General features: G+C 37.6%; 1 protein-coding gene and 1 pseudogene across 2 annotated transcripts in view; one reads left to right on the top strand and one right to left on the bottom strand.

The window, feature by feature from the left end:
• The window catches only part of CPQ (carboxypeptidase Q), a 433138-nt gene that overhangs the window by 254067 nt on the left and 159216 nt on the right, over positions 1–19855 (top strand). The gene's annotated exons all lie outside the window — the stretch shown is intronic.
• Positions 4168–4286, bottom strand: LOC118612152 (annotated as a pseudogene).

Below are 19855 nucleotides of genomic sequence, written 5' to 3' on the forward strand. Positions count from 1 at the left end.
ATCTTGTCTCAAATGATATTTATGGATCTCTGTGGACTCCTTTCCTCTAGCCAATCAATAACTTTCCCAGGGGGAAACTTGAGATCTTTTATTCCAGATTTTCTATGTAGCAATCCATAACTTACCTCGATTATTCTTTCTTTTTTATTATTTTTATTTAAAACTGTTTTAAACATACTATAAAATAAAAAAATCAGAAAAAGACAAACATATATAATATATTCACTACCTAGATTGAACAGAGAACAGATATCAACACTTAGTTCTGTTTGCTTTAGATTCCTACTTAGGAAGGAAGGAAGGAAGGAAGGAAGGAAGGAAGGAAGGAAGGAAGGAAGGAGAAAGGAAGGAAGGAAGGAAAGAAGAAAATAAAAGAATGACAGAAGGAAAGAAGGAAGGCAAACAAAACAATACAGATACAGTTAAAGTTCTATCCATATCTCCTTTGTATCTTCTCTTTTATCCCCAAAGAATTCTCCTCTTGAATTTTGTATATATTGTTCCCATGTATATTTTGATTGTTTTATTATATATTCATGTTCTCATATTCAAATTAGGTTACTGATTTTTAGTAATAAAGCTTTAAACCGGTAGTATCATAAAAGTGCATCCTATTGCAATTTGATTGATTTTACTCAATGTTATTACTGTATTTTTAAAGACTTATTTGTGTGGATGTATCTAGTTCTAGTTCATATATTTTAACTATATGAACCAGCAAGAGTTTACCTAATGTCACTATTACTCAAAATACCACTTTATTATGCAAAGCTGATTATGTTCTTTCCCTACTCTTCATAACCTGGCCCCAACCTGCCTTTCCAGTCGTCATGAATTACTGTCTTGGTCGAGTTCTCCCTTGGTCCAGATTTTCAAAAGAACCATTAGTTTATGTGATAAATAATTGTTTGCGCTTTGATGTTAGTGATACAAATGGCCTTATGAACGACCTCTTCCAGGTAAGAGAGTTGTTAAGAGATACTAGGTTTTGTTTGTTTACCATATCTTTCTAGTACCTAGGAGAGTGCTTGATGCTTAACAGATATGCAATAAATACATGTTGGGTGAATGTCTACGTTGGGTGTGAAAAAGATGTCTATAGAATAAGGTTTTAATCCTGTGATTCCGAATGCATGTAAGAGGGAATTAAGGTCTTTCCTAAAATATTCACATCACCTTTCAGCAACCATTGCTAGTTAGTCTATTTTTCAAGAATTCCACAAGATTAAAGAGATGCCTTTTGTCAACTCTTTTAGGTTGTAGACCTCTTCTGCATGGCTCAGTGAAGACTACTGGATGTTTCCAAAGAGCTACCAAAAGCTCTTGCTATGGGGAATTGGTGGTTTGAAAGGCCTGGCAGATGTTACCCTCTTTTGCCATCTGTCTCTTGGAAGTAGCTTTGATTTGGCTTTGACTAGGCCCCAGCAAGGTCATAAATAACAGATCCGGTGACCAAAAGCCAAGTGTGTAGCTGTAGTCAAAAGACATTTTTCCCTTACACTGCTATTCTTGGCAACCCAGGGCCTATCAGTTCTTACTCTGCCTAGAAGTAGATATGCCCTCCTGTAACAAATGGTGGAGGGACCAGGATGAATTGGAAAGTGCTTCCATAACATAAGCAAAGGCTTCTTGGGGGCTTTTGTCAACCTCATGCATTCAACAGTTATTTCCTAAATAAGCAATTGACAAGACATTGTCCCTGCCCCCAAGGTGCTTTTAATTCAGGAGATAGAAGACTGGGGTTTTCAAAGCGGTAGCTAAATTCTAAAACAAGGAGAGGTAGTAGAGAAGCACTTAGGAGTGTCACCAACCTAGTTTGGGCTATGGTGCTCAACAGAGATTCCCAGTGACCTCATCTGTAAAAGAAGATTAATACCCACATTGCAAGGTTGAGAGAATTTAGGGTAATGTCTTTAAATCACCTACTCCTTGCCAAATAGTAATAGTGATAATAATGTGGTATTGGTTCAATGATGATGATAGTGAAGGAAAAAATAGCTTCAAGTCTTAGCTCCTTCTGTTCTTAGCTCTGTGATCTTGAACAAGTGACTCAGCCTCTCTGTGACTTGTCTGTAAAATGGGACTGGTGATGTGTACCTCCAGGATGGTTGTAATGATTATGCGAAACGTTTATGAGGAAGCTCATAAACACAGCAGCTACACACAGGAAGCACTCAATAAAAAGGTGAGGAGGGGTATTGAAATGAATATTGAGTAAAAAGGCAACAAGAGCATGGGGAGAAAGTTGCAGCAGGTGCCATTAGTGGTTGTGGAGGGAAGAGCTCTGGATGTGGAGGCTGGGGACCTAACTTCTCACCCTGCTTGGTCAACGAGGAGCTTGGCCATGTCCTTTCTGGCATCCACTGGCATATTCCATCGGTAGAGAGACCTATTCATGAATTAGGTAATTTTTAAGTGAAAAGAACAACATGTAACAAGTGACCTAGTATAAGGACGGCAGAGAGATCCCTGTGTGATGTTGTACATGAGAAGGCTTCGTAGAGGAGAAGGGCTATTGGCTGGGTGCTAAATGTCTGGCAGGCTTTACACAGGAAGAGCTAAGTGAAGAGGACAATCCAGGCAGGGGCATGATGGAGAAGAAAAGTCAAAGTCACACATCAAGTATGTCAGCCACTTCCTTCATTTCCTCGCCTCTGGGACAGCCTTGCTCCTGGAGGAAACGGATAATATGAAGGTCTTGACTTTGGCTCAGAAGTTTGTTTCTTTGATAGAACTGGTTCTGGAAAAATTATCAAGTCACTGACGTTCAAATGCATAATTATAAATATAAATATTCCTATCACCAACCCACCTTCCTTTTCTGTATATTTCTGTCAGACCCAGCTAAACAAGCCCTCCATTCCCACCCCACTTTGCAAGCCTGCAAAATATGCCTTTTATAGCATCTTTTTTTTGGTTCTTCTCCTACTCTTAAAAGTATATCTATATTCATAGTATATCAAAGCTTAAAGGGAGCTTGGGTTTCATTATTATAATCTCCCTTTTATTTTATTATGAAGGGACATACCCAAGGTTAAGCATTTAGGGACAGAGTCCCTTGTGATTTCCAGGTATGTTCTTTTTCTTCCAGTATGCAGTCTGCATTTTTCTCCACCATGCATTCTGATTAGAGCTTCAATACCTTTGTATTAATCGAGACCCTTGGGGTCTTAATTTTCAGAAACTTAGTGAAACTGATCTAACAAGGGGGAAATGTCTTGGCTCATGTAGCTGAAGAGTAGGCCAACCTTTTGGCTGACCTGGTTTCTAGAAGATGTGAGATGTTTTCTTCTCCTTCACAAGTCTTTGCTTTTCTCAGTATGGCTCATTTTAGGCAAACTGCCTACAAATGGTGTCCAAATGGCCTTAGTAGCACCAGGCTTATATCCTACCATCTTAGCATCACAGGAGAAATGGAGAAACTTTTCTGGAAAAAGTCCTAAATAGGATGTTCATTAGTTTGACACGAGTCATTTGTGTACTTTCATTGTGTGGGGGAGGGATGTAGTTCTATAATTGTCCAGGGTTAGATCGGGTGTCCACTACTGGAACCAGAGGTCATGGTCAGACTCACCCAAATTGTGGCTGAGAGTGGGAAACAAGTGGTTCCCAAGAGAAAACAAGGTATCTGTTTTCAAAAGAGGGGGAAATAGATGTTGAGCTAGGGTGTGCCCACATCCATACATCACCCACACAACCAGCCACAAGCTGATAACAGTTTAAGGTATTGTATCCCTCATAGCATTTGCCTCTTGTGAAGAATTGTCAATGTCGTAACATGTATAACATGGAAATTTTGTGAACCATGGTAAGGCCAGTGAGGACGTTAAAGAAAGTGGAGATCTGGGATTAGGAATTTTCCGGCTCTCTCAAACCTCAGCAGAAAGAAACTGTCTACTCCATCTCTACTCCATCCATTTATAAAGCTTATCCTGCTGGTGGCACAGGAAATCAGCCTGAGATGAAAAGATTGCCACTGGCTAACCACATGTAGGTAATTGAAAGTCGGTGCTAATTAACTGTTTCCCAACTGTGCATCCCAGTTTGTTCTACCTCTTTTTTTTTTCTTTCCTTTTTTTTCAGGTGAGGCAACCCTTGGTTGACCTCACAGATTGCAAGGACCTTGTCAGGTTACAATCCCTTATTTTTTTTAATTTTTATTTTTTATGCCTACGGCACCTGGTCTTCCTAGGTGGTCTCCCATCCAAGTACCAACCAGGCCCAACCCTGCTTAGCTTCCAAAATCAGATGGGATTGATTTTGTTCAGGGTAGCATGGCTATAGATATCCACCTTTTATTTTTAAATCACGTATTGCTTACCTCGCTCATGACCATAGGTAATGTCTTATGAGCCCAAGTCAAGTAGTGAACATCAGATAGGAAATTATAACTTTGCATGTTGTTTGTATTCTTTCTCTCCTTTTCATAGTTGCTATGTGTAGTTCTCATGTGGTTGGAGAAAACTCTGGGCTTGTTTGTTAAGACTGCAGTGCTTGCATTCTCTCACCCCAATGCAATGTGGCTATGGGCTACAGTAGGTACCTGTTAGAGGAGGTAAGTGTGCAGAGGGGCTATTTGAATGTAGCATTATTCAGTATGGTGGGGCTAATGCAGTATTTCTGGACTTCATTGAATGAAATTTTTGCCTAAGGTCTTTTAGAAGTCATTTTCAAGTCTGGTTTAATGTCCGATGTTACCCTATATGATTACTGATGTATTCACTTAATGATTTCATTGGTTTCATTTGTGTTTGAAAAAGGAACACCAGACCTTCATTATTTACTTTCCCTGATGCTTTTCAAAGACCACCAAATTCTGTAAAGCCATCGGAGAGACAGAAAGGACCAACATTAAACATTCCTTTTCATTACTTTGGCAAAGAATTCTTTAGATAATTCAGCACAGAAGAACCAGTGCAGGTTTCTAGTAGCTGTACCTGATGCTGATTAACTCACAAAATTCCTTGCTGACAATAATTAGTAGAAATATACAGAAATATCTAAATACTCCCAAGATCTCAGATCTAAATGTTTCAAAACATTAGTTTGGAAAACAAAATATTGTTACATATAAGCATAGGGATGGGGAACGGACTATGGTCTGTTTTTTTTTCTCTGTTTTTGTTTTCTCTCCATTATATCACTGGCCCCTAACACAGTGATTCGTGGAAAAGAGCTTCTCAGTAAGTATGTGATGTATCAGTGACTTCACCTTTACATGGGTTCTTGAATACCCATGGCTTTAGAGGTCATTAGAGCAGCCAAAACTTGGTGATCTATTTTGTATTATCATATTTATGGATCCAGCAGCCTGTGGTTTCCTTCCTTCCTTCCTTCCTTCCTTCCTTCCTTCCTTCCTTCCTTCCTTCCTTCCTCCCTCCCTCCCTTCCTTCCTTCCTTCCTTCTTTGCTTTTTTGGTTCCCTCACTCCTTCTCTCCCTTATTCCTGTTTTTGTTCCTTCCACTATTTAATGAACCCCTACTCTGTGTCAGTATCTCTTACAATACTGACATAGGCTTAGCTCCTGCTCTCAAAGAGGTTACAGTTAGTTTCACAAAAGTAAATGGGTGATTTCAATGTAGTATAAAAAATATTAGGATGGAAGTACACAGTGTCTGTGGGTCATTTAAGAAGAAGAGCACTTAACAAAAAACTCGAGGAATCAGGAAGGGCTTCTCAGAGGAAGAGACACCTAATCTGAGTTTTGAAGGACAATTTGAGTTAGCCAGACGTGGTTTCATCTCTCTACTGGGGTGAAGCAAATGTTGTGGCCATCCCCAGCTTTAGGTGCCTAGACAGAGTCCAGATCAGCAGTCAAAGCCTGGTACCAAAGGGTTTGATCATGGAATTTGTACTCCACAGAAGCATCCAGACCCTGGGTACCCAGAGGGGAGACAGTAGTACTAGAAGTCTGTCAGACCTTAGAAGAGACACCTGTATGAGGATGGTCAGGCACAAGTCTCATGACCAGTGACTGTAGCACAGCTCGGCCTGCAGAGGGCCTGGGACCTTAGTTGTGGGCACACCTTGCAGGCAAGGAAACAGGCTGACAGCCCAGGTGTTGCCTGTACCTGAAGTGAGTAGGATCCATCATCACCCACAACTTTCAGAAGCCTCTACTAAACTCTTTTAAGAGGTATTTATTCTTTCTTTCTTATTACTTAATTTCAGAGAAGTTAACTTTGCTTCTGAGTAATCTTTAAGTCTCAAGTTCACTAGATTACAGTCTCAACATTCCTAGTTGGCACCTACTTACTATGTGGCTGGCACTGTGCTAGGCATGAGGACAGAAAAGTAAAGTGACCTGGTTTGTTCCTCTAGTTAAACTACCCCAGCCTTGCATTTTAAATTATTTTTTCATGTATTCTTAAATTTGTTTTGCCCAAATAATACATGAATACTTGCCTCTTAGAAATATGTTTTATAGTATGGAAAATAAAGGCTGAACCATTAGTGTTTCCTTTTCTCCCCGAATACTAGCTTATTTCATTAGTGATAACCTTTCTTGTGTATATTTCTAATCCTTTTTTCTATGCTTGTATATCTATATATAATTGTATCAGTTGGGGTACCAGAAGGAAACAGATGCTGCATTCATATTAGGATAATTTAAGTTGACTTTAATGAAGGGACTATTTATAAGGTGTGGGGTGGATGGAAGAAAACCACAGGAGATAATGTTTACTACCCTTTGACCTGCAAGGGTATGGAGAGGGTGTGGTCATGGGAACTGGGACACAGAGAAGGTGCTATAGAAGAGGCCCTTCAATGGCACTTAGACCTTTGCTGGAAGGATGCAGCTAGTCCTCAGGGGACCATAGGGAGGTAGCTGGGAATAAGCACACTGACCTTCTTTTCCCTCCATCCACTCTTTTGCTGGTGCTCCATATTGATTGAACCCTACTGAAAGCCAGGCGGCAGGATCAACATCCTTAGCCAGAAAGCAGGGAAGAGGGTTGGCTGGAGGGACAAACAGAGGGTATCCAGTACAAATATTTACTTTTATAGTTTTATGAACTTTTAGTTTCTTCACTTACTTGTTACACAGATGAGATTACACTATGGTATTGTTCTGTGTCTTGCTTTTTAGTTAACCTAAACAATTTGTCTTGAGATCTTTTCCTATCAGTGCATATGGATCTAATTAATTTATTTTAATGGATATGAAGTATTTTATCATATGCTATATAAGAATTAAAAAACTTTTATTTATGTAACCATTGATATGTACAATAGAATATGTACCATCTATGTAAATTATGAAGCCTAATAATTGAACGATCATCTGTAAATTCATCTTGGGTCACTGATCCCACTGACTCCAGCTTGGGGTCCTCTCCAGTGCAATCTCCCAGGGTCCCCTCACCCTAAAATGCTTATATGAACTTTCGTGTTAATCCCCTTATGTTTTTAAAAATAGTTTTTCCACATATATATGTATCTCTAAATAATGTATTATGTAGTTTTGCTTTTTAAAAAATTTTATAAAACTGCCATATAAATTATATACTATCTTCTACAATTTGCTTTAAAAAATATAGCATCCATTTGCTGTGTGCAGCCGTATTTCATTTATTTTCACATTTTATAATACTTCATTGTATGCACATGCCACAACCCACCTGCCCATATGAATGTCTTTGGGCTTTTGGGCTGTTTCTAGTTTTTGCCATTTCAAATGGTGCTGTTTATGAGCATTTTCACCCACATCGCCTGGCACACATGCAAGAGCTGCTCCGGGGCAGATACTGAGGAGCAGGATTTCTAGGTCATCGGGTTTCCACATATTTGGCTTTGCTAGGTAATATCAAATTGTTTTCATTGGGATTGTGCCAATTTACATTCCCACCAGAAGTATATAAGAGTTACAGTTGTTCCCTGCCTTCCCCAGTGCTTGGTATTTTCAGATGTCTTAATTTTTACCACTAATATTCTTTTCAGGAATGCTCAGTGAAAGCTTAATGATAGTCTGACTCTGTTACCATAGTAAATCTTTTTAACTAGGCTATTCAAAAAATTAATTCTACTTTTCTCTGTAAAAAATTGTTTTCCTTTTCCTGCCCTATTTGATTTACCTCATTGTTCCCCGACTATGACACATTTTAAATATATTTAAGGGTAGTTAGTGCATGGAAAACTAATCTTTCAAATGGGTCTTTAAATCCTTTCCAATTCTAAGATGAATGTGATTCTGATAGGGCTCCATTTGTGAATCTTGGTTCATCAAACTGAAGGTTCGGGTTGGTCTCTTATGGAAGAGTTAGCTTACAAGGAAGAAAGAGAAAACTGACAAGTCCCCATGGCCTCTTTTTACCAAACTCTAAACCACCTTGACTTTCACAGCAAACTGGATTATGAGCTCTTTGAAAGGAATTGTGTCTCTTTCTATCTCTCTCTCATCCCATCTGTCTTTCTTTTCTTTTTTAAAAAATGTATTCAGTCATTGACTAGCTAAAAAGCTAGTAGAAAAGAGAAATGAATTATTACTGTGTAGCTTGCAAATGTGATGATGTAGGATGGACAGATAGCTTCTGGAGTGCCGAGAAGGAAATTTGAGCTCTGTATTTCTTGAGTTCACCTCAGTTCCTGATATAGCAAAGGCTGAGTACTTGATGAATGAATGAATACTATAAAAAGTTTTCAGTTCTACACTCATTGTAGTAGGAAGAGTACATAGAATCGAATTCCCATTACCTAGTTCACATTTTATTACTGGAGTTAGTCTTCTTTGATAATCTAATACTCATAGGTCTTTATATGATCTCTTTATATGGTCTTTATATTGATTCCTTTAGGAGATGTAAAACATTCTATCAATTTATTTTACTCTTTCAAAAAATACATTTTGCTTTCTTTTGAGTGCTCCATCTTCTTTCCCAAATCTTGGAAACTGGCATTAGCTCCTTATAATAAGCCAGCATGCTTTCCCCCTCCATACAAGTAAGAACTTGTTTTTACCCAGTGTTTTTCTGACCTAGAAAAACTGAGAAGTTCACATTAATGAAAGCAGAGGGGCTTACAAAATTACTCTCAGCCCTCTCCCATAGAAGCATGGCTGGCTCTTGGTCATTAGCTGCATGGAATGCGGGTAATGGATGGAGTGTGGTGCTGCTGCTGCAGGTAGGGTTATGTAACTTTGAAATTAGGAAGCACATTCAGTGGGGTAGAAGAGAACTGCTTTTAACAAGCTGCTGGGATTGGCTGAACTTGTGCTGGCCTTGCACTCTTACTATTATAACCTTGATAGCTTTCTCATTTGTACACTTTATTTGCATTTCAGAGCTCAGCTGAATTTGCCTGGGTCCCTCATTTCTTTAGTCGTTTGTCCTGGCTAGCTTGCACGTAAATCAGTTTCAGACTCAGCTGCTCATATATTGTCCCAGTTCTAAAAAGCTCTTTCTTTGTAGGCTCCTGTCTAAAGTTAGGCGGTGTGTCTTAACATTGGATGATATGGTCACTATCGGTAGCGAATTTTTATTGAGTATCAGGATGGGTATGAATAGATGGAGCAATTGAGATGGTTCAGGTCTGAGGATTTCCCCCACTAACATGCTGTGGGACCCTGGAGAATTTTCTAAGCCACTCCAGGTCCCCTATTGTACTCTTGCTGGAGGCGATGTTTTCCTTTCTCTCCTAGGGATGCCATGAGCATAACTGAGAACCAAGGTTCTAAAATTATTGGAGCGAAGGTTCATAGTACTGTCCTGAGCCCCTCACAGTGGTGGGGGTAAGCACGTTGTCACATCTTTACATATAACTATGCATCAGTATGTCCTCTTCTCATGCCTGGGTGCAATAATTATTGTTTTTAAAATGTAGAAATACAAGAAAATTGAACTGATAAAGGGAGAAAATAAGGCAGGTAACATTGAAAGAGGGAGATGCTTAGTCATTCAAGCTACTATTGAAATATTGAATTTCTTTAGTGGTGGTGTACATGCTAGAATGCTTTAATATCCTTATCCTTTCTCCTTTTTTATTTCTCTAGAGGAGATTGACTTATTTTGTAATGTCTAAATAACTGAGGGCGGTATATAGTGGTTTATAATTTAGTGAAACAATTTAGCTAATCTAGTTAGCAGAACCTGAAATGGCATTGTCCTTCAAAGACTCCCTAACTTGATTTCACAAATAAATCACAAAAAGCAATTATTTAGCACATTTTTATATGCTGTTCTCTTCTTTCATCCCTATACAGCAGGGACTACATTGGTATTTTGCAGACTTATTGCCTTAGCCTACACCTCCATGGTTGCTTTTTGAATAGAATTTGATAACATTTCCAGAGCCATGTTAAAGAAGGAATCCTATAAAGGCAATGTTCTTGGAGCTAAGTTCTCAGGGTGGCCAGCTGTACCTATTTGCCTCCTTTGGTCCCAGCACGATTTGTAGAGTTGGATTCCTCATTTGGAGCTGGAGTTGGGTGCAGAGATAAACAAATGAAAGGGAACTATGGGTGTAACAGAGGTAAGCCAGAGAGCATTCAGCCCATGGCTCCTTTCTCTGACACAAAAATCATGACCAATAGCACAAATTTGTAGCTCAGTTCCATAACCTGAGTCGAATTTCCTGGAATGGTTCTCAAAATTCAGCATGTGTAGAAAACATCTTGGTACTTAATAAAAATGTAGATTCCTGAGACCCATGCTTAGATTCAGATCTGGTAGATCTGGGGTGGGATCCAGGAGTCTGCAGTTGTACAGATGCTACAGATGATTCTGATCCTGGTGGTCTGAGCACCACACTTTGGGAAATACCAACCTCGTGCCTCCAGCCACCTTTTTCCTTTGGCTCTTTGCCTCTGCTTCAGAAAGTGACTTTGAATAGGACTCTTAATGTTTCCACTTGGAACTGAAGCCAGAAATTTCTGTGATGTACTTTTACTTAACCTGGTTGAATTCTAACTGAGAGGACTTTAGGTTCATTACTTAGTGGAAAGCTCCCACTGGACCCATTTAATGTCCAGTGGCTTGAATGAGAAAAAGCTGGAATTAACTGCTCGCCTTCTAGACCTTCCCAAATCTTCCTTTGGAAAGCTCTCTAACACTCCAAAGTGTGAGATAAGTGCATGATACTCCTAGGCTGGAATTTTAAATAAGAGAACTGAACAACTTGGAAGTATCAAGAATTTGAAAGTTCCCCCTATATCATGGTGGGGCCTATTTTCATGAATTTATATAACCCGCTGAAATAAAAAAAAATGATACAAATAATTTATAATTAGGCCAGGCCTTATAAATAATAATTTACATAATTATTATTCCACTTATATAGATAAGAAACCAAGGAAAGTTAAGTAACTTGTACAACTAAAAAATAGTCTGGACATCTTGGTTTGTATAAATTAAAATGAAACCATTAAGGAAACTAGAAATCTGAAGACTTCTTTTCAAATGAGAAAGAAAGACATGAAGGTCACAACCACTTGTGAGAATGCGAGAAGTGTCATAGCTGTTTTTTTTTTTTTTTTTAAGTTTTTCAGAAATGTATGTAGGCATGGTAGCTGCAGCCTTTAATGCATATTGGGGTTAATTTCAAGACTTTTATTGTCACTCAGGATTTGACAGTGTAATAGTTATTTCTGTCACTAAACCTTTTAGGCTAGAAGGTTTTATACATTAATAGCTGTTAAAGATCATATTGTAGAAATTACTGTCACAATTATGGAAGCCCTAATTTAACCCACATTGATCATTATACGTTTCTGGCATGGTCAAGAAGTTTTTCCTGATTCAAGTAGCTTTATAAAGTATATTTAAAGTATGGCTTCAATTTCTCTAGAGTTGTACAACCCTTCTGTTATATCAGTCTTGGTAGAACCCTTTTTGAGGACTTTTTAGTGTTCTGGAAAGAAAAGATAGGAAGACAATTGACTTTGCTTAGTGCTGAATTTCAGAATCCTGTCTATGATAAAAATTTCCCCTGGCTCTACCAGCCAGTAGTGCAAAGGTGGTCTAATTAACGTCGTGCCCACTTTTGTATCCTATGGCCCTTCCTTGAAGAGCCCAGGTTTTCAGGCATCCCTACAAAGTCCCCTCAAGGCAGTTCTCAGATTTCCCAGTGGAGCCTGTCATGTTCTCAGTCCCAAGTTTGTCCATGACCACCTGCCATTTCCGTATTAATAGTATATAATCAGTGATAGTAAGGAACAGAGACCTGTACGTTACCATTTTTTTCCCCGAGAAGTGGTTCTATAAAAAAGAACTGTTACAAATTTTCCTCTTTTAGAGGTGTGGAATTTTTCATATGTCAACCAGCTGTAACCTTTTGAAGGTTTAATGAAATCAGCAAATATAATCCAATGTATGAGACTGGATATGAATCAAGTCTATTATTGTTGAACAAATGGCATTAATTTCCAGTGCACATGTGGACCTGAGTTTTAAAATATTTGTTTGAAAAATGTCAAGCTGCTCATTGTTTTAGAATATTTGAGCAGCTTGCCAGTATACTCTTTTTAAGCATTTGTACTTCTAAAAGGCTACAGTGTTTGCATATTTACTCTTAAACTTTAAAAATTCTTCCAGTGGCGTGGGTAGTGGGGAAATACCTTGGATTCCTCTTTTTAATGGAATACATTTCCTAGAGGATATGTAAAAAAAAAAAATTCTCCTTCACTTTCAGCAGTGGTTTTAGGCTGAGAGACTCACTTAATACCCAGTGCTTGTCATTCTGTCACAGGGTGGATAGAGTTCTCTTCAGCGTCCCCCAGAGGTTAGTACAGAATTAGATTGCTTAAAGATAATGGAGAAGCTTATTATCTCCTGTGTCCAGCCCCCTAGGAAGGACAGGGGTCAAGGGAGAATGGACACTTGCTGAGTATTCTAAGGCTCTGGAGATCGGATGATGAGCAAGGCTGCATGGGGCCCTGCCCTCCTGGAGGTAATGGTTGCAGTCCAACAAGGATCAGTATGGGCAGAGTATAGATGTCTCCAAAGTGGATATGGTGAGAGTCATAAGGATATTGAGAAGAAATATAGAACTTAGGTTTCTCTTATTTTAAATTCCTATTGTGAATGTTTCATAACGCACATAGTGTGCTGGTGTTCTGAAGTGTTTTATAATATACTTAATTTGTACTCATAGACAGATCTGCTCCAGAACTGTCTGCTTTGTTCCATTGATCTTAGCTGCTCTGTGAGAAAGATCGACAACTATATTTTAAAAATCTAATCTTTCTAATCAGGAAATTGATTTAATCAGAACACTCCATTCTATAAATGATTTGCTGGAACATATATTTTTTTTCATAATGAAAGAGTACCCAGCAACATGGTTATTTTTTGCACTTATATCCAATTTAGCACCTCTTTCAAGCTAGATTTAAAATTGGAGTAACTTACCATACATTTCTCTAAGATAAATCCATTACGATAATATGATACTCCATTTTTTACAAAAACACAAAATACACCCCTCTCATTATTTTGTTTATTTGCTTACTTTTCATCCTACTTGTTCTTTATGAAGTCTTCTTTCACTCATTTTCATGTGCTGCTAAACTATGACCTCTTTTTGAGGAAGGTTTCCCCACAGATTTTCCCTGAGTTTGCTCTCTGCCCATCACTTGTGACTTATGAATTGTTGTCAGCCACAGTGACTTTCAGGTGACTTGCTGTGAGCAGTGGCTGCTCATTTCACACACTGCAGAGTCCTGGGGGCATGCTGACCATGGGATGCTGCCATGGCCACAGGCTGCTCCCATCAGGGCTGCTTTCCCTGTGTTGGCTTTCCAGTTGACTTTGGGAAAAGATGCATCTCTGTATACATCCCCTCGTTGTTCAGCTCCTCTTCTGTTTGATTCTATCTTCAGTGTTCATCCCTTCCCAAATTTTCCCTAGTAGAGGTTTCTTTGTTTTTGTTTTCCAAAAAATGATCCTTCCTTTTTGGTTCTTTTCTATAGGATTTCTATGACAATTAGATATTTGCATTACTTTCCATTTCCAAAACAAAATTATTTGGTGACTGTCTATTATTAGAAAGACAAGTCAAAAAATCCCATCTTAGTTTGCTAGATTAACTCTTTCTTGGGATTTCTAGATCTAATTTGGTGCATTTTACTACTTGAAAGGGAATTATTATCAACATTTCCAAATTGATCTGTTTATAAGCACTTAGTAATTTCTTTAGTTTTTTTTGAATCAGCATGCTCATCCCTAATTCCTAAATTCAAATTAAGCCAGTATTTCTGGTACTTGAAGTATTTCCTAAATGAGGCTCCTTGATCCACTATTTTGCTTAATACTAATGGGTTGTTGTGAAGAAAGACTTAACCATTCAAATTTATTTTGACCCCTGGGCCTTTGTACCAGCTGTTCCCTTTGGCTGAGGTTCTATTTCCCAGATCTTCACATGTTGGCTCTTATCATTCAGGTCTCACTTCAGACTTTGCTTTACTGAAGAGGCCGTATTTTCTTTCTTTCTTTCTTTCTTTCTTTCTTTCTTTCTTTCTTTCTTTCTTTCTTTCTTTCTTTCTTTCTTTCTTTCTTTCTTTCTTTCTCTTCCTTCCTTCCTTCCTTCCTTCCTTCCTTCCTTCCTTCCTTCCTTCCTTCCTTCCTTTCGCTACTGAGACCCTCACCATTCTATCACATCATTTCATTTAATTTTTCATAGCATGTGTCTAGAGTTACTTTTGTTTACTTGTTCTTTACCTGTCCTCTAAGCAGACTGTAAGTTCAGAAGAACAGAGGCCTTGTCCATCAAGATCACTGTTCTATCCCCAACATATAACCAGAATGGTGTCTGACATAATAGTTTGATAAATGCTTGCTGAATGCATGGATAAAACATTTGGAAATTCTGGGTAAAATTAGGTTAGATAGGTTTCTCTAGGGTAGGATGTAACTGGTATAACATTTTTTTTCAAACATATTTGTGTGTATTTATGTGTGTGTGTATATACATGTGTGTATATGTATATACATATTGTTCTTGTGCCTTTCTCTGTCTCTGTCAGTCTTTCTGTCTGTCTGTCTCTCTCTCACTCTCTCACTCTCACTATTGCTCAGATTAACCTGGGATACACTGATTTACTGGAAGTATACAAGGGCATATAAGATAATATGGGTGGCAGGTACTTAATCTTTTCGGGTTTATATTAATTAATGATCCCTATACTTTTAAGACTGCATTATACAGTATGCTTAAAGGAGAACCAAGATGAACTCCAGAGGTGTAAGGGACCCCTCCCTTTCCTGTCCCCTGCTCTGTATATCCCAAGCTTATTGACATCCCATGCAAATCGCCCCTCTTGAGTAGGTTTTGGAGCCAAGTCAGGTCAAAGGTAAACTTCTCTCATGTTTGATTATTCATGTTACTTTGACTTAGGAGCTGATTTTTCATGTAATCATTTGTAACCATGGTAGCAGAGATGGTTTCTCTCGACATATGTAGCATAAGTCCCAACAACTCTACCAGAAATAATGTCTGAGACTGTTTTCCTGAGTAGAGGCTTGTGGGCAGGGCAAGTACTTACTGCTTCTGGGCACCTGTCTACTACAGAAGGCAAAATGGAACACAGTCCTATATTTCTGTTTTGTTGTTGTTTTTGTTTTTAAGATTCTTGAATATTTCATTGATAGTGCAATAGCATATATATAAAACAAAAATAAGTAAACTGTGGTTCTAGGGTACAGTGTTATTAGGCTTTATAGATATAAGTAGTGAAGCAGGGATAAATGAATGAGTGTAATCGAGTGTGATCATTTTCTGCTGAACATAATTCTTTAATCTTTAGGTAGCAAGCTGGAGTTAATCATTCAAAATGCCATGTTTACATAAATACATCTACAGAACCCTCCACGTTATAATCGGAATTGTTGTGGATTTTATTTTTTCACAGAATATCACTAACTTGTTTTTCACATTTTGGACCAAACATAAGATATTGGTTGTTTTTATGTTTGCCTTTTGAAGAATGACCAAATTACCTTATGATGATAGATTATATAGATTGACTGGAATCATAAGCTCATTATTTACCTTTATTGTCTATTTGCTTTCTAATCTTATCTATTGAAATTGGAGAAGGTTTTACCTCATGTTTAATTATTCATTTAATAATTTTGCTTTGTATTTATAAATAAAATTGGTCTAAAATTTACTGTTTTTTGTTTGTTTGTTTGTTTTGATATCAAGGTAATAACTTGATAAATTAGTTGGCTTAGTTTGAGGGTTATCTATTCTTTTAAAGTGGGTAAAACTCATTTGTAAAACTTTTCGAGTCTAGTGGTTTAGTTTGTGTGTCTGTAAGGAGAGAGTACTTTCTGATTTTTGGTTGATTTTCTTAATGTTTATTGATTTTCCAGGTCTTCTATTTCTTCTTAAGTCAATTTTGGTAATTTTTCTTTTTCTAGAAAATTATTCCTTTAACGCCATAAGTGTAATTTTAAAAAATGTTATACTGGAATGGAGGTTTTTATTGGTTTCGTTGATTTTGTTGATATTTTCAGCACTATTTTCATGTATTTTGGAATTTTGGTTTGCTGACTCATTTCGGGTAGGATGTTTTAAAATTGAGTTTATGTTATTGTTTGTATTGTTTTCTTTCCCTCTGGGCTCTCTGTACTCTCTCTAGAGGTTTTATAATTACTTTTACCTGACTTGCAACACAGTCAGTATAGAACCAGGTTTATGTTGTATCAGATGCCCTTGTTAATGGTGATGGTGAAGATCGTGTATTCTGTACAAAGCCAGCAAGGGGTTGGCCTCACTGCCTGGTTCTGATTCATGTCTGTCCATTTCTTCACTATATTCTCTTGGCATGTGTTTTTGTTTTCAGCCTCCTCCAATGAGCCCACCTCCTGTCTCACTTGCTTAAACACAGTTAACCTGGCTTCTGTCTCCCTATCTCCAGTAAAGTGGTCTTAGATTCTCTTTGCCTGTAGGAACAGAATGCTTAGCAGTTAGTGCTGGCTTATAGATCTAGAGCCCTGCAGGTACCATGGCTTCAGAACTACTCACTGCTTTGTGATTGTAATCCATTTCTAGTCCACAGAGATGTTTATCTGTTTTTTAGAGCCCAACTACAACCTTTTGATTTTCACTTTTTATATTTCATGTCTAATTGCCACATGTTTGGAACAGAGAAGCTCGAAATGGTATGAATTTGCTGTACCATGTTGACCAGAAATCTCATTATTAATTTTTAAGCAATATTTTATTTTTGGTCCTAATTTCTTATCCATAGCTCTGTATGGTTCTAACCTTTGAAGAACACATTGAAAGGTTAATCTTTTTAAATCATGCTCATTGTTTCTGGTCATTACTGAGAGAAAGAGAGTTACATTATATAGTAATTGAGAAGAAACTTTAATGGGGCTATGTGACTAAAATTGTAAATGTCAAAGAAATTAATAGGAATTTGTTTTAATTGTGCATCGATCACAAAAAGTAACATTGTTTTCTTTAAGAGACTGAACTAGCTTGATTCTTAGTCACATCTTATTACTAAACGGAAACAAATCAAGTTGATTTGTTGATTTTTAACTGTATTTCAGATCTTGTGAGAAGTACATAGGGAGATAATAAAAAGGTCTCTGCCATCAAGAATCTTCCAGTCTCAGGTTTCTCAGCTGAGTGTCAGAGATGGAAGGCATACTCCTCTCTCCCCAGTAGAAGTACATCAAATCAGGGATGGGAGGCTTATTATTTTTAAACTTCTTATTTTAAAACTATCTCCCTTTCCCAGCCCACTATCACCAGGGGTATATATTCTTTACCTCCATCCCCCAATTGCTTGAGAATTACCCAGAGAGCCACTTTTACTAAAAATATATACTATATCCACTAGGCATTATGATAACAATAAAATATGTAATTAAATGCTAAAATGGATTAGGAAATTACATGGACTGAGCCTGTACTAGGTGCCAAACAATTGTGTTAGGCCCTTTCCTTGAAATTACTGTTACATCACCATTGTGGGTAGTTGTTAATGTCCACTTTTAGATAAATGGGAATGGGAACTCGAAGAGCCCAAGCAGCTTGCTGACGTCTACCTCTCCTGGTCAGTGGGAGAGGTAGACTTCAAATCATGGCCTGTCTGCCTCTAAAGCCCATGGCTTTAACTACTCTGTTGCAAGAAGAGGAACAAAGACAAGGTTGAAGCATGCCCTACTTTATTGCAGCTTATTGAAGGAACATATGGAGATTAAAATTCATAACTTGTTTGAGTTGAAAGAGATGAGACAATGCTCCTTTGACAAGCCATTTAGTTTTTTGGGGTTTTTTTTTTTTGATCTTTAAATAATGGTACACTTTAATTTGTCTACAATAGCATAAAAAATTGATACCTGCCCTTTATTATTTACTCCCCATTTTGGAGAATCTTTATAACTTCTCTACAGAGATTTTGCTAAAATGTGATGTCAGGATGTGCTTTTTGTTCCCAATTTAAGCTTTTCGTTTCTATGTGAAATATGCTGGACTTTTGATGCATTCTTCAATGCCCTATTCTGGACTCCCTCCCTATATCCAAGGCACTCATAGAGAATGAGTCATTCTGTGGCCAATCTTGCCAACTCTGTAAATGCAATTGACAGTAGAATCGTTTATCCGGTTAGCCATTGCCAGGACAGAACTCATCTTAGGAACATGGTTCAAACACCTGAATTCATTTTCAGCCAGCGCTACCTGGTTACCTAGTAACTGCAGAGTAATTTAGAGAAGGCTGCATGTTTGTGATTGCTTGAGCTATAACTTTTTTTTTTCCTCCTTTACAACCAACCTATTATTGAAATGAACGTATAACTTAGCTATTTCATGGCATATGGATGTTTTCAAATGGAATAAGTTCATGCTTTTTTAAGTTAGGCTCACCAAACAATATTTAAAAATATTTGTCATATTTCTAAATACACTGGGATCATGATTGATTCTCCCTCTAATTCAAACTGACAGTGTGTAGTACCCTGAGCCTGTGCCTGCTGATGTATCCTATATGGAATCTGCTTAGGCTCTCCAACTTCCTAAGTGAGCCTTTCATAGAGAGAATTGTTTATAAAGTTTGAGGTCATCTTAAACTATTTATGATGTAATCAATAACAGCAACCATTTAAACAGTTCATGCTCTGTGTCAGGGACTATGATAATGATGAATATGTTATGCCACCTCATTTAATACTCACAACACACTTTAAAGAAGATTTGTGTTAGTATTTCTACTTTAAAGATAGAGAAACAAGGTTTAGAGAGGTTAAATAATTTGCCCATGTCAAGAAAATTGTGATAATTTGTTGAAAAAAAAATTATTAGACTATGCATGTAGGCAAAAAGTAGCTGATTAATTTTTAGCATAGTCAAGTAAAAGGTAATACATTGAGAAAAATGATCAAAAAATGCACCATTTTTTTTTAATGAAGCATACAGAGAAATATAATAGAAATAACCCTTGGCTTTGGGTCAGAAACTCTGGTGCTGATTTTGAGGCCCTGCCAGTTAGGCACATTACTTCTTTGTTAAAGCAAAATGTTGGCCATAATCGCTTAATCTCTAATTCTGGTTTTAATTGGGTTTGAATGTGGGTGTCTAAAAAGGAATCCAGAGTCATTGTAGGTTTCTTAATTTATGTAATTCTGTATAATTAAAGAGACCGAGTAAATTCTGAGAACTGTCTTGAAGGTTGTGACAGTTTCTGTGTAATACACAAAAAATTATGGCAGCTCTCCAAAATCTAGTAGAATTAGAGAAAGTTCAAGAAAAAAAACATCAAAATGGTATGATGACACTAATAAAATAAATAGCAATCTTCACCCTCAAAGGGGTGGGGAAGGGAAGCCCATTTAGAAATGTCTACAAAGTCATGATTTTTTTTATGTATTATGTACTTGAGAAGGTAATCTTAGGGCAGAAAGAG

The sequence above is a fragment of the Rousettus aegyptiacus genome, unplaced genomic scaffold (assembly GCF_014176215.1).
Source record: "Rousettus aegyptiacus isolate mRouAeg1 unplaced genomic scaffold, mRouAeg1.p scaffold_m13_p_15, whole genome shotgun sequence".
NCBI classification, from domain to species: domain Eukaryota; kingdom Metazoa; phylum Chordata; class Mammalia; order Chiroptera; family Pteropodidae; genus Rousettus; species Rousettus aegyptiacus.